The sequence below is a fragment of the Cervus elaphus genome, chromosome X (genome assembly GCF_910594005.1).
Source record: "Cervus elaphus chromosome X, mCerEla1.1, whole genome shotgun sequence".
Classification (NCBI taxonomy): domain Eukaryota; kingdom Metazoa; phylum Chordata; class Mammalia; order Artiodactyla; family Cervidae; genus Cervus; species Cervus elaphus.
The window spans coordinates 120,158,100-120,174,271 of NC_057848.1; the positions used below are offsets into that span (position 1 = coordinate 120,158,100).

The window sequence follows — 16,172 nt, forward strand, 5'->3', positions numbered from 1 at the left end:
TTGCATTTTTCCTTATTACATAAGCTTCTGATTTTAAAGACTATCAAGTCCAGCAGCTCCTTTTGGAAGAGGCCTTCGACCAGCATTTTCTAAACTGAATTTTGGAACACTTGGTTATATGTTACCTCAAAAAAATTTTAAGTATGATTATTCTACGGTGCTTAAAAACATTTTCTCCCCCTCTTAGAATGCTTCTGAACCTCCTAGAAAATACTGTGTAGGAAGGCTGCCTTGCCTAAGCACAGTATTTTAAAATCAGTATTTAAAATAAAAACTAAATGAAGCAGTATACTAGAAGAAGATAAAAAGATTCATGTGAACTTTTTGGGAAAAAATATAATTACTATTAATGTATTTTTCTAAATTTCTATTATGCTAAACAAAAAAAATGTTTCAGGCACATTTGAATGAGGTGAAAAGAGTGGCAGAGATAATTTTATTTTAAAGAGTAAATATTCAGAGGCCGTGGGATAGGCCATGACTGCAGTACCTGACCCCCGAGGTAGACGTGAGGTCCGACACAGCTGAGAAGGCACAGGTCACTGCTGACACCTTCCTGGTAGCCTGTGCCTGCCACTGCTGAGGGACCCATGACCCATGGCCAATTCCCCTGGAAGAATGCACAACCTGTCTCAGGTTGTAGCAAATTCCTGTGGGCCTCTGCCACTACAGGCACTCCCCACACATCCCAGTTTTGTCTGCTCCATTCTGGGCAGACTGAGTAAGTGGGCCCTAAGCAGTCGCTACTTTCACTCCCTCATGTCTGGGCAGGGAACAGATGCCGGAGGGCAGCCTACAAGCAGGCAGGGCCAAAACCAATGCTGAGCACCAGAGGCTATGTGACCGAAGGGAATTCACTCCTAACAGTCACAGGAGCAGGGTATTAAATCCCAATTGGCTTGTGGCTGTGGACTTGGGGGGCAATTGTAGACTTTGGAAGCAAGTATGAGCCAGAATAAGGACAGATCAGAGTCTGAGCTGACCCCATAGTGACAACAGCAGGTCCAGAGACCTTCCTAGAAATATTGGATGACTTCCTCAGTGTGCAGATTGGCTGGAGCTCACTATGTGGTGAGGACATTGACAACTAAAGCCACAGGAAAATATTCTTCTTACTACCACTCTATATATATTTTTGTCTTTTTTCTTTTTCATATTGTTCTATTGTTGTTGTTGTTGTTTTTTTACTATTCCTTTAATTAGTATTTATTTTTCCCTTTTTAATCCTTTTATTAAAAAATAAATTTATTTTATATTTTCCTATTTCTACAGTACTTTTTCATTATACTGCATTTTTTAAATCATAGTTATCATTTTGTATTTATGCTAGTCTAGTTTTTAGTGTTTGTTTTCATTTATGGGTTTCTTTCTTTTGATTACTCTCTTTTTGTTTTGTTTTGTTTTTTTTTTTTTGGTTTCTGCTTTTACTCTTTCCTTTCTTGTGTGAGTTTCTTTCTGTGTCCTTGTCTGTATAGTGCTGCTTTTACCATTTGTCTTAGGGTTTAGTCTGTCCTTTCTTTTTTTCTTTGTATGTTTGTTCATGGTATTTTTTTTCCATTTTTCTTTGCTATCTCTTTTTTTCTCTTTTTTTTCAGTGCTGTGTGGCCTGTGTATGCTCCAGCCAGGGGTAAGGACTAAACCTCCAAGATGGGAGACCCAAATCGAGGATGCTGGACCACCAGAGAACTCCTGAGCCCATGGAATATTAATCAGCAAGAGCTGTCCTAAAGGCCTCCCCCTCAGCAAAAAGACCTGGCCCCACCCAATGGCCAGAAAACTCCCAGTTCTGGACACCTCACACCAAACCTTCTACAAAGCAGGAACACAAGACACATGTACTGTAATGTTCACTGCACTATTTACAACAGCTAGGTCATGGAAGCAACTTAGATGTCTATCAGTAGGTGAACTGATAAGGAAGATGTGGTACATATACACGGTGGAATATTACTCAGCTATAAAAAGGAATGCATATGAGTCAGTTCTGATGAGGCTGATGAACCTAGAGCCTATTATATAGAGTGAAGTAACTCAAAATAAGAAAGACAAATACTGTATATTAATGCATAAATATGGAATTTAGAAAAATTATACCAACAATCCTATGTGCAGGGTAGCAAAGGGGAAACAGACATAAAGAACAGACTTCTGGTCTGGACTCAGTGGAAAAAGGAGATGGTGGGATGATTTGAGAAAATAGCACTGAAACACACATTACCATATGTAAAACAGATGACCAGTGCGAGTTTGACACATAAAGCAGGGCACCGAAAGCTGGTGTTCTGGGACAACATAGAGGGATAGGGTGAGAAGGGAAGTGGGAGGAGTGGTTCAAACTGGGGGAGACACATATACCTATGGCCTATTCATGCTGATATATGGCAAAAATTATCCTCCATTAAAATAAATAAATAAATTTAAAAATAAAGTGAAGAAATAAGAAAGAAACTCAGATCTACATAAAGAAGGATGACCATCAGAGAAATAATAAATGAAGGTAAAATTAAAACATAAATGAAAATATTTTTGCTATTAAAACAACAACAAAACCCAGGAACATAACACTACCGATTTGCAAACAAGCTGCCCAAAGCCATACCAAGCTCACAGAGAGCCCAAAACACACTGTCCCTTCACAGAAAAAATCCACCTCCACTGACCAGGACACAGGCACCAGTTCCCGCTAACAGGAAATCTTCACAAGGCAGTGGTCCAACCCTACCAACTGGGTGGAGACAACAAATGAAAAGAACTATGACCATGCAGCCGGCAGAAAGGAGACCCCAAACACAGTAAGCTGAACTAAATGAAAAGACGGAAACACGCACCAGATGAAGGAGCATGATAAAAAACCAACAAGACCAAACAAATGAACAGGAAATAGGCAGTCTACCTGAAAAAGAATTCAGAGCAATGATAGTAAAGATGATCCAAAACCTTGGAAATAAAATGGAGTCAGAGATAAATAGGATGAGGCATGGATGGAGAAGATACAAGAAATGTTTGGATTCATTCAAGAAAGGATTCAAGAAAAAATAAAGAACAGATTATCAGCAATAAATGACACAATAATTAAACTAAAAAATAAATTCAGTTCAGTCACTCAGTTGTGTCAGATTCCTTGTGACGCCATGGGCTGCAGCATGGCAGGTTTCCCTGTCCATCACCAATTACTGGAGCTTGCTCAAACTCATGTCCATCAAGCAAGTGATGCCATCCAACGATCTCATCCTCTTGTCATCCCCGCTGCTCCTGCCTTCAATCTTTCCCAGCATCAGGATCTTTTCTAATGAGTCTCCTCTTTGCATCAGGTGACCAAAGTATTGGAGCTTCAGCTTCAGCATCAGTCCTTCCAATGAATATTCAGGACTGATTTCCTTTACGATGGACTGGTTGGATCTCCTTGCAGTCCAAGGGACTCTCAAGAGTCTTCTCCAATACCACAGTTCAAAAGCATCAATTCTTAGCTGCTCAGCTTTCTTTATAGTCCAACTCTCACATCCATACATGACTAATGAAAAAAGCAAAGCTTTGACTAGACAGAACATGTTGGCAAAGTAATGTCTCTGCTTTTCAATATGCTATCTAGGTTGGTCATAGCTTTTCTTCCAAGGAGCAGGCATCTTTTAATTTCATGGCTGCAGTCACCATCTGCAGTGATTTTGGAGCCAAACAAAATAAAGTCTGCCACTGTTTCCATTGTTTCCCCATCTATTTGACATGAAGTGATAGGACTGGATGCCATGATATTAGTTTTCTGAATGTTGAGTTTTAAGCCAAATTTTTCACTCTCCACTTTCACTTTCATCAAGAGGCTCTTTAGTTCTTCTTCACTTTCTGCCATAAGTGTGGTGTCATCTGCATATCTGAGGTTATTGATATTTCTCCATGCTGTCTTGATTCAAGCTTACGATTCATCCAGCCCAGCATTTCACATGATGTACTCTGGATGTGAGAGTTGGATTGTGAAGAAAGCTGAGAGCCAAAGAATTGATGCTTTTGAACTGTGGTGCTGGAGAAGACTCTTGAGAGTCCCTTGGACTGCAAGGAGATCCAGCCAGTCCATCCTAAAGGAAATCAGTCCTGGGTGTTCATTGGAAGGACTGATGCTGAAGCTGAAGTTCCAATAGTTTGGTCACCTGATGCAAAGAGCAGACTCATTAGAAAAGATCCTGATGCTGGGAAATATTGAGGGCAGGAGCAGAAGGGGATAAAGGAGGAAAAAAACATGGTTGGATGGCATCACTGACTCAATGGACATGAGTTTGAGCAAGTGCCAGGAGATGGTGAAGGACAGGGAATCCTAGTATCCTGCAGTCCATGGGGTCAAAGAGTCTGACACAACTGAGCAACTGAACAATTCCTTTTTCTTGCCTAATTCCTCTCATAAGGACTTCCAATACAGACATACCTCAGAGTTATTTTAAATTTGGTTCCAGGCTATAGCAATACAGCGAATATTACAATAAAGCAAGTCATATGAATTATTTGGTTTCCCAGTGCATATGAAATAAACTTATGTCAAAAAATGTACATACCTTAATTTTTTAATTAATTATTTTAATTGGAGGATAATTACTTTACAAGATTGTGGTAGTTTTTGCCATATATCAACATGAATCAGCCTCAGGTGCACATGTGTTCCCCCATCCTGAACCCCCCCTCACTTCCCTCCCCACCCCCTCCCTCTGCATTGTCCCCAAGCACTGGCTTTGAGTGCCCTGCCCATGCATCAAACTTGCACTGGTCATCTATTTTACATATGATTACATGCATGTTTCAGTGCTATTCTCTCAAATCATACCACACTTGCCTTCTCCCTCATATCCAAAAGTCTGTTGTTTACATCTGTGTCTCTTTTGCTCTCTTGCATATAGGATTGTCATTACTGTCTTTTAATTTCTATACATATGCATTAATATACTGTAGTGGTTTTTCCCTGGCTTACTTCACTCTGTAACAGGCTCCAGTTTCATCCACCTCATTAGAACTGACTCAAATACGTTCTTTTTTTTTTGTTGTTGAGTAATATTCCATTGTGTATATTTACAACTTCCTTATCCATTCCTCTGCTGATGGACATCTAGGTTGCTTCCATGTCCCAGCTATTGTAAACAGTGTTGCAATGAACACTGGGGTACATGTGTCTCTTTCAATTCTGGTTTCCTCACTGTGTTTGCCCAGCAGTGGGACTGCTGGGTCCTAAAGCAGCTCTATTTCCAGTTCTGGTACAGCCACTACGGAGAACAGTATGGAGATTCCTTACATACCTTAATTTTAAAAATACTTTATTGTTAAAAATGCTCACCATCAACTGAGCCTTCAGGAAGTCATAATCCTTTTGCCGATAGAGGGTCTTGCCTCCATGTTGATGGTTGCTAACTGGTCAAGATGGTAGTTGCTGAAGGTTGGGGTGGCTGTGGCAATTTATTAAAACAGGACAATAGTGAAGTTTGCTTCACTAATTGACTTTTCCTTTCATTTGAACACTTGGAGGCCATTGTAGTGTTATTAACTGTCCTAATTTCAACACTATATGTTTCAAGGAATAGGGAGGCCAAGGGAAAGGAGACAGGGAAACAGCTGGCAGTGGAACAGTCAGAACATACACAACCACAATTAAGTTCACTGTCATATGCACATGATTCGTGGCATCCTCCAAAATTGTAATAGTAACATCAAAGATCAGTGATTACAGTTTACCATGATAAATATAATAATGAAAAAGTTTGAAATATTGTGAGAATAACCAAAATGTGACTCATGTGACACCAAGACATGAAGTGAGCAAATGCTATTACAAAAAATGGCACCAAGAGACTTGCTTGAAATAGGGTTGACACAAACTTTCAATTTGTAAAAATCACAGTATCTATGAAGCACAATGAAGAAAAGTGCAGTAAAACAAGGTACACTGATACTATGCTGAATAAAAATAGTGAGACTGGGCATCCTTAACTTGTTTCTGATTTTAGAAGAAAAGCTTTCAACCTTTCACTGTTGTTAGCTGTAGTCTTATCATGTATGGCCTTTATTATGTTGAGGTACCTTCCCTCTAAGTCTACTTTGTTATTTTTTTAATCATAAATGGATGCTGAATTTTGTCAAGTGCTTTTTCTCCATCTATTTAGATGATCATATGATTTCTATCTTTCTTTCTTTTTAATGGAGATTTTTTTCTTTATTGAGAAACTTAAGACTTGGGTTGGAGAAGGCAATGACACCCCACTCCAATACTCTTGCCTGGAAAATCCCATGGACGGAGGAGCCTGGTAGGCTGTGGTCCATGGGGTCGCTAGGAGTCGGGCATGACTGAGCGACTTCACTTTCACTTTTCACTTTCATGCATTGGAGAAGGAAATGGCAACCCACTCCAGTATTCTTGCCTGGAGAATCCTAGGAACAGAGGAGCCTGGTGGGCTGCCGCCTGTGGGGTCGCACAGAGTCGAACACGACCGAAGTGACTTAGCAGCAGCAGCAAGACTTGGGTACATCAAATAAAACCAATATCTGGGGGAAAAAAATCAAAACCCACAATAGAAAAAAAAGTGAACACTGTCTGGGCCATATCAGAGCCCAGAGAATATCTTTAAATTGAAAAATTCTAGGTGCTTCATAATTGACCTTTTGATACAAAATGACCTATTAAATTTGCAATTGCGGTTCTTGGTGTTGAAGTCCATAGGACAAGCTAGGAAGTCTTCAAACCTTGAGCTGAATTCCATGAGGGTTTATTTGGCTTTTGAATCAGTTTGTCCTTGTCTAAGAGGTAGCAGCAGCAACAGCACCCACCTTCTGAGCAGCTTCTTTCTTGGCATGATGAGCCTGAAGGACCGCCACAGCCTCATCCACCTTGGAGCAGAGAGACTCGGGGGACTCCAGCATGTGCAGCAGCTCCAAGTTGTCAATCTCCAGCAGCATCCCAGTTATCTTCCCAGCCAGGTTCGAGTGCATTGTCTGGATGAGTGGGAACAGACGTTCACCCAGCATCTGCTTCTGTTCCTGGGGCGGGGGGTGCTGCAGCCAGCATGGAGGCAGTCAGCAGCTCCTGCCCCTGCACGTGGACCGCAGGCTGGGGTGCCTGCAGGGGCTGGATGGCAGGCTGAGCACTGGGGACGCTGGAGGCCTATTTGTAAGGTGCAACAGCCCGAGGAGCAGCGGCAGCAACAGCAGCCCGAGGCGCTAAGTTCTGCACAGCTGTGGGAACACCTCCAGACTGGCAGCTGTCAGTCAGCCCTTGCTGGGCGGCACCAGCCCCACCAAAGTCCATAGCCAAGCGGTCTGGGCACTCAGACCCTGTTGGAGCCAGATGGCGAAGAGCTGGACGAGGCCCAGACTGGCATATAGCACTTGGCATTCCTTGGAAGCTTTGAGGTCTCCCACCTTGCTGCCAGTGTGGATTAGGCCTCATCTGTGCTAACTGGTTTGGTGTGTAATATGGAGGTCTTCCCTGAGCCTGCGGAACTGCTAGCACAAAGCAGCCCCCAGCTACAGGCTGGAACTGATTTAAGATCTCATCCGGCCACCCGCTGCATATACTGGTTGGTCAGGTGAGCCTTTCTCTCCTCCTTTCTCTGGGCCAGAGCAACATACAGTGGCTTGGAGTCCACGATGTGTCCATTCATTTCTATGACTGCTTTGGTTGCCTCTTCAGGGGATGAGAAGCAGACAAAGTCAAATCCTTTGCTTCTCCCATCCTCTAGCATCACCTAGCACTGGTGATTGATCCAAAAGGAGAAAACTCTTTCCTTAACTTCTCGTCATCAATGGTGTCATCCAAGTTCTTAATGTTGAGTTCACCCCCTGATAGCGACTGATCCTCTCCTGCTTCAGCTGTTCAAACTTCCACTTTAACTCGGCCTGCCGCTCCATTTTCTTCTGTGCACGGCCAATGAAAATTACCTTCCTGGTGATTTCGTTTCCATTCATCTCTTCCACAGCCTTATCAGCATTCTCGTGTTTTTTTGTAACTCACGAAGCCAAAGCCTTTGGATTTCCCACTGGGATCTCTCATCACCTTGACACTTAGGGTCTTACCAAACTGGCTAAATAGCTCTTTCAGATTCTCATCATCAACCTCTTTCCCGAAGTTTTTGATGTAAACATTGGTGAATTCCTTGGCTTTGGCTCCAAGTTCAGCTTCCCGCTCTTTTCGAGACTTGAATCTGCCCGCAAACACTTTGCGGTCATTGTGGAGCATGCCGTTCATCTTCTCAATGGCCTCGTTGGCAGCCTCCTGGGTCTCGAAGTGGACAAAGGCATAACCCTTAGAGCCATTCTCATCACACACCACCTTGCAGGACAGAATGTTTCCAAAAGCAGAAAAAGTATCATAAAGTGCCTTGTTATCTATAGATTTGTCCAGGTTCTTGATGAAGACGTTTCCCACACCAGATTTTCTCAGAGACGGATCCCTCTGAGACCACATGATCCGGATCGGCTTTCCCTTAATTACATCAAAGTTCATGGTGTCCAAGGCCCGCTCAGCGTCAGCCGGCTGCTGGAAGTTGATGTAGGCATAACACAGGGAGCGGCGGGTGATCATATCGCGGCAGACCTGAATGGACAGCACAGGCCCGGCAGGACTGAACTTTTTGTACAGCGTGGCCTCGGTGACGTCCAAGTGCAGGTCACCCACGTACAGGGAGGCCATGGGGTCTATCTTTCATTTTGTTAATGTAGTGTATCACACTGACTAATCTGTTTGAGAACGGACCATCCTTGTGTCCCCAGAATAAATCCTACTATGATCCTTTAAATGTAAATGCTGGATTCAGTTTGCTAATATTTTGCTGAGAATTTTTGTGTCTATGTTCATCAGGGATATTGGCTTCTAATCTTTTTCTTGTGGCATTCTTTTTTTTTTTTTTTTTTTCTTGTGGCATTCTTATATGGTTTTGCTATCAGGGTCATGCTGGCCTTGCAAAATCAGCTTGAAAGAGTCCCATCTCTTCTATTTTTTAGAAGAATTTGACAGAGACTGGCATTAATTCTGTTAATAAAATGAAGGCATCTTCTTTGAATGACCAGTGAAGCCTCTGGCCCTGGACTTTCATTTGTTGGGAGGTTTTTGATTACTAAGTCAATCTCCTTGCTAGTAATAGGTTTGTTTATATTTTCTCTTTCATCAGTCTTCATAGGCTGTATTTTTCTAGGAATGTATCCATTTCTTTCAGGTTGTCCAATTTATTAGAGTGTAATTGGTCCATAGTAATGATCCTTTGTGTTTCTGTGGCAAACAGTTGTAACATCTCCTCTTTCATTTGTTTTTATCTTATCTCTTTCTCCCTTTTTTTTGTTGGTGAGTCTAGAAAAGGTTTGTTCATTTTATTTATCTTTTCAAAGAATAAGTTCTTAGTTTCATTGAGCTTTTCTACTATCTTTTTAGTCTCAATCTATTTCTGCTCTAATTTTTGTTATTTCCTTCCTTCTATTAACTTTGAGCTTTGTTTTTCCTTTTTCAAGGTGCTCCAGCTTTCTTTTAGTTTCCATTTGCATGGAATATCTTTCTTTTATCCCCTCATTTTCAGTCTCTGTGTGTCCTTATATTTATAGTGGGTCTCCTGTAGGCAACATATAGAAGGGTCTTAACATTTAAAGCAATTATTGATAGGTGTGTGTATTGCCATTTTGTTAATTGTTTTCTGTCTGTTTTTTTTTTAGTTTCTCTCTGTTTCTTGCTCTCTTCCTTTGTGTTTGACGACTTTCTTTAGTGGTAAGTTTATATCCCTTTCTCATTCTCTTCCATGTATTTACTATAGGTTTTTGCTTTATGGTTGTGTGTGCTTAATCGCTCAGTCATGTCTGACTCTGTGCGACCCCGTGGACTGTAGTCCACCCGGCTCCTCTGTCCATGGGGATTCTCCAGGCAAGAATACTGGAGTGGGTTGTCATGCCTTCCTCCAGGGGATCTTCCTGACCCAGGGACTGAACCCAGGTCTCCTGCATTGCGGGCAGATTCTTTGCCATCTGAGCCACCAGGGAAGCTTTTTGCTTTAAGGTTACCATAAAGCTTACATATAACAACTTATATCTATAACAGTCTATTTTAACTTGCTAATAATTTGTTTGATCCCATTTTAAAGCTCAACATTATTACTCTCCCCTTACCATGTTTTATGTTTTTCATGTCACATTTATCTTTCACCTTGTACAGCTAATTGTTGTAATCATAGTTATTTTTACTACTTTTGTTTTTTTTAAGCTTCATACTAACTTTCAGTTCAGTTCAGTAGCTCAATCCCATGGACTGCAGCATGTCAGGCTTCCCTGTCCATCACCAACTACCGGAGCTTGCTCAAACTCATGTCCATCAAGTCAGTGATGCCATCCAACCATCTCATCCTCTGTCATCCCCTTCTCCTCCTGCCTTCAATCTTTCCTAGAGTCAGGGTCTTTTCCAATGAGTCAGTTCTTCGCATCAGATGGCCAGAGTATTGGAGCTTCATACTAGCTTTGTAAGTGACTAAACCACTACTTTTACTATATATTTACCTTTCCAGTGAGATTTAGTCTTTCGTATGTGTTACTAAATAACACCCTTTCTTTTCAGGTTAAACAAGTCCCTTTAACATTTCCTATAAGGCTAGTTTAGTGGTGATGAACTCCTTTATCTTTTGTTTGCCTAGAAAACTCTCTCTTTCCCTTCTGAATAAATAACTTTGCCAGGTAGTATTCTTGGTTGGAGGTTTTTTTCTTTTGGTACTTTGAATATATTGTACCACTCCCTTCTGGCCTTCAAAGTTTCTGCTGTAAAATCTGTCTTTGGGGGATTCCCTTCTGTGTAACAAGGTGTTTTTCTCTTGCTGCTTTTAATATTCTTTGTCTTTAACTTGTGATATTTTAATTGTGTCTTGGTGTGGGTCTCTTTGGGTTCCTCTTGTTTGGAAGTCTCTGGGCTTCCTGGATATGGATGTCTGTTTCCTTCCCCAGGTCAGGGAAATTTCCAGCCATTATTTAAGAAGCAAACCAGGATCAAGTAAAAAGTTTCACAACACTGAAAGCAAATATGTAAAGTCACAAGGATAAAGTGAAAAGAGCAATTAAGATAGTATAAGAAAAACAAATATAAGATAGATGGCCAAAAAAAAAAAAAAAAAGATAGATGGCCTAAGCAGTGTATAAGAAAGACTACCATTCTCTGGCAAATATCCATTAGATAATTAAAAAATAAAAGAATCACTGAACACATCTATAAGACATTGAGAGGACGTCCCTGATGTTCCAGTGGTTGAGAATCTGCCTGCCAATGCAAGGGACATGAGTTCAATCCCTGGTCCAGGAAGATCCCACATGCTGTGGAGCAACTAAGCCCATGAACCACATCTATTGAGCCCACACACTCTAGAGCATGCATGCTACAACTACTGAAGCCAGCACATCTAGAGACTGTGCTCCAATCAAGAGAAGCCACTGCAATGAGAAGCCTGTGCACCACAGTGAAGAGTAGCCCCAGCTCACCACAATTAGAGAAAGCTCATGCTCTGCATCAAAGAGCCAATGCAGCCAAAAATAAATAAATAAAAATTTTTAAGAAAGAAATTGAGGCAATATTATCAATTAAGGAATTAAGGCTATCCTCCCACATCATTGAAACATCTCTTAATTTTACAACAGTTTGAATTTTAAAAGAAAAAAGTTCCCTAAGTGAAAAAAACAGGCTAATTATAATGCTAAATTTTATGCAGTAAATACAATAAAAATTATACATTGGATTAAATGAAATCTGACCCTGATTATAAAAATACATTTAAAAATGTCTACTCCTGCAAATGACAACAGAAACAGACTCATAGATAAAGAAAACAAACTTGTGGTTACCAATGGGAGGGAGGAAGGAAGAGATGAGGGGCAGATTATGGGCATGGAATTAACAGATACAAACTACTGTGTATAAAATAGGTAAGCTGGGCTTCCCTGGTGGTTCAGTGGTTAAGACTCTGAGCTCCCAATGCAGGGGCCCTGGGTTCAATCCCTGGTCAGAAAACTAAGTCCTACATACAACAACTAAAGATCCCATGTGCTGCAACTAAGACCCAGAACAGCCAAATAAATAAATAAAAATAAGTATAAAATAGATAAGCAACAAGGATACAATGCATATCACAGGGAATTATAACCATTATCTTGTAATAGCCCATAATGGAGTATAAATCTGCAAAAATACTAAATCACTATGTTGTACACCTAAAACCAATACAATATTGTAAATCGACTATACTTCATTTTTTTAAAGGCTATTCCTTTTAGGTTTTCTAATGCAAATTAAAAGATCTTAGTCACAGAATCTGTTTCTAAACAAGCAAATTTTAAACCAAAACCAGATATTACAAAATGATTTTTTAAAGCACGAGATAATGATTTTTTAAATATCCAGGAAGTAAAACAAAATCTAATGATTTTTAATAAAACAAAAAACTGATAAATTTAACATGAGAAACACAATTTAACTGAAGAACTGTTTCATTATTTCAATATGGGAAAGCAAATTAGCAGCAAAAACAACAATGAAAGAGTTCAATATATCTAAACAAAACAATAGAATATAATTATCAGGTTCATCATAATAATCAGGTGGAAAAGTTTAGGAAAGTGTTTTTCACAAAAATTTATAATATACTCAGACTTAAAAAGTCTCAAATATGAAATGGCAGGATTCTTACATAGCAAAAAATATAAGTAGGATGAAAGAATACAAACCACATGGAAATTGTGAAATACATTTTTCTTAAATGACAACTAAATCAAGAAAGTGACTATTTAAAATTCAAATATGAATCAAAATATATCAATAGCTCTACATGTCTCTCTTAGGAAAAGGATGGTTTAAAAAAAGCAATAAAACTGATAAACCGCCAGTACAATTCAAAAAAAGAGAAAAAGCATGCAAATTATTGATTTTAAAGATATATAATTACTGCAAAGATGATATACATTATCAGTGCATTCCATATGCAGATTTTCTTTAAAAAAAGAAAAGGAATAACTTTCTAGAAAAGAAAATTCAAGTACCCAAAGTGAAATCAGGAATTTAAGTGAAATCTAGATTTCACTTAGATTTCACCCAAAGTGAAATCTAGACCATAGAAATAAACAACATTATCAATAAATTTCAAAAGAAACAAAAATGGCACTTAAATGTCTAAATAGTAAATGAATAATAATTCTATCACACAAAGATTCCTTAAACATGTCCTATCTAATTCATTTTCATGTAGTGAAAGTCAGTTTGAACTAAACCTGACTTAGGGCTATACTCTGAAAAGGAAAATTATAGTTTGGTCCTATCTGTGAACATAGATGTAAAATTCTAAACAAAATTTTACCAAACCATACACCAGCAGTTTAAAAGAATTGATCTTGACCCAGCAATCCCACTTCTGGGCATACACACTGAGGAAACCAGATCTGAAAGAGACACGTGCACCCCAATGTTCATTGCAGCACTGTTTATAATAGCCAGGACATGGAAGCAACCTAGATGCCCATCAGCAGATGAATGGATAAGGAAGCTGTGGTACATATACACCATGGAATATTACTCAGCCGTTAAAAAGAATTCATTTGAACCAGTTCTAATGAGATGGATGAAACTGGAGCCCATTATACAGAGTGAAGTAAGCCAGAAAGATAAAGAACATTACAGCATACTAACACATATATATGGAATTTAGAAAGATGGTAACGACAACCCTATATGCAAAACAGAAAAAGAGACACAGAAGTACAGAACAGACTTTTGAACTCTGTGGGAGAAGGAGAGGGTGGGATGTTGCAAAAGAACAGCATGTATATTATCTGTGGTGAAACAGGTCACCAGCCCAGGTGGGATGCATGAGACAAGTGCTCGGGCCTGGTGCACTGGGAAGACCCAGAGGAATCGGGTGGAGAGGGAGGTGGGAGGGGGGATCGGGATGGGGAATACGTGTACATCTATTGCTGATTCATGTCAATGTATGACAAAACCCACTGAAAAAATAAATAAATAAATAAAAATAAATTAAAAAATAAAACAAGAATTGATCTTCATGGGTATTAAGGTTTTAGCCTGAGGCTGATTTTAAATAAGACCAGAGATTCACGAGAAAAACAGAAAAAATAAAATCAAGTGAATAAATAATAGTTTAAATAAGAGCTGACTCATTGGAAAAGACCCTGATGCTGAGAAAGATTGAGGGCAAGAGGAGAAAGGGGTAACAGAGAATGAGATGGTTGGATGGTAACACTGACTCAATGGACAAGATTTAGCAAACTTTGGGAGAAGGATAGGGAAGCCAGGTGGGCTGCAATTCATGGGGTCGCAGAGTTGGGCATGACTTAGCGAGTGAACAACAACAAATAGTTTAAATGGCCTGAAAATTCAGTATTCATTTCTGATATTAAAAGAAGGATTTTCTTTTAACTATAAATATGGTATGTCTGAGAGAAGTTGACACTATTCTTAAAACACACACACTAGAGGTATTCATCCGAAAAAAAAAAAAAAGGCAGAAAACTACACAAAGATGTCTAGTCACCATTCCTAATTAATCATGTTAGAAAACTGAATCATTGTAACCATGTATGAAAAATGAACAAGTAACATAAGGAGATAAAAACAATATTTGCACATTATATAATTATATAACCTAAAAGACAAAGATATTCAAGAAACTAAAAGTAATGAGTTCAACAAAGGGGTAAATTATAAGATAAAATCTAAAAACTCTTTTACATTCCAATAATAAACATCTACAGAAATTTATTTTACCACAGCAACAACCACCAGAAAAAATTAACCCAAGAGTTACCCTAACTGGGCACATATATGTCATGGGGACTAAACATGGCAAAGATGACAACAATTTAATACAATACAGAAACATTTAGGACTTCATTTCCACCTGGACATTTGCTGAATCCTGTCAATTTTACTTCTGTAATGTGACAGTATGATGTACAAATAGTTTGTCATCTAACTATAACTATAAAGTTAATGCTCAAGTTTCTCATAACAAGAAGTTAGAGACAGACGGTTTCTATAAAAGGAATGAATGTGGTCAATGTATGGCAAAAAACCACTACAATATTGTAAAGTAATTAGCCTCCAACTAATAAAAATAAATGGGAAAAAATAAATAAATAAAAAATATGAAGGAACACCAAAAAAATAAATAAATAAAATAAAAGGAATGAATGAAATCAATCACAAGTAAATGACTGCTTATTACAATATTCACCCACTGTGTTAGTAAAATAATACAAATAAAGCCAAATAACTGTGGGCTATGTGGGTAATGAAGACACACTCAAGATGCTGTTGACTATACAACCCCATAAACAAACTGTCTGACCCAGTACTCTCAGTTCAGGAACAGATTCCCCCACCCTACCCCCAAATTAGATAGCTCCTCTCCCATGTAAAAAGGGTGCTTTGTACAAAAGATGTTTGTCACAACTGCATTCATAATCTTTTTTAAAAATCCCAGAGATGTGATTAAAACAACTCCGATATAGTGCTTACTTCCCTTACTCATTGATCATTTGAGTGATACACACATAAGTAAAACATGCAGTCTCTAATCTCAAGAAACTTGGGTGATTATTTAATTCAACCATTTAAATAAATGTTTATATCATGCTACATGATACATGAAAATGGAAAAATAATGTAAGCTGAAGAGGTCTATCAGTGACAAAGCAAAAAAAAAACTGGACAATCTATGGTGAAAGCAATGTGGCAAGATTTTCTCTCTACACACACACAAATAGAAACAAAGGAGAGAGACAAGAATGTGTAAGAAATGAACAAGAATATAAACATTTGGTGTTCTAAATTTGTGGAATAGTTTTCCACATACACATACAAACTTGCACTACAACTTCTATAATGCTTTCAGTGGCAAAGTTTGGCATTATCTACCTGTTTCTATTTCTGTTTTTTAGAGGGAAACTAGTTGTGTATTAATATATAATTCAGTACACCCCTCTTTTTCCTTCTTCTCTGTTTCTCTTCTGTCAATAACATAAAACTCAAGTAGTTCTTGTGAATTACTTGGTACATTTATTGAAGAGTGGGATTTATATTCCCTTTTTCTAATCTTAAAACCAGATGAATGGTACATATTTCTTTCCTTTTAAAAAATTGCTTTTTTAAAACTTATGATTCTTAACTGAAATCTTCCAGTGAGTCA

At 38.8% G+C, this 16,172-nt stretch overlaps 1 protein-coding gene and 1 pseudogene across 1 annotated transcript in view; both read right to left on the reverse strand.

Annotated features, from left to right (window-relative positions):
- The window catches only part of CLCN5 (chloride voltage-gated channel 5), a 189,582-nt gene that overhangs the window by 113,232 nt on the left and 60,178 nt on the right, over positions 1–16,172 (reverse strand). The gene's annotated exons all lie outside the window — the stretch shown is intronic.
- On the reverse strand, positions 6,735–8,848 carry LOC122689163 (annotated as a pseudogene).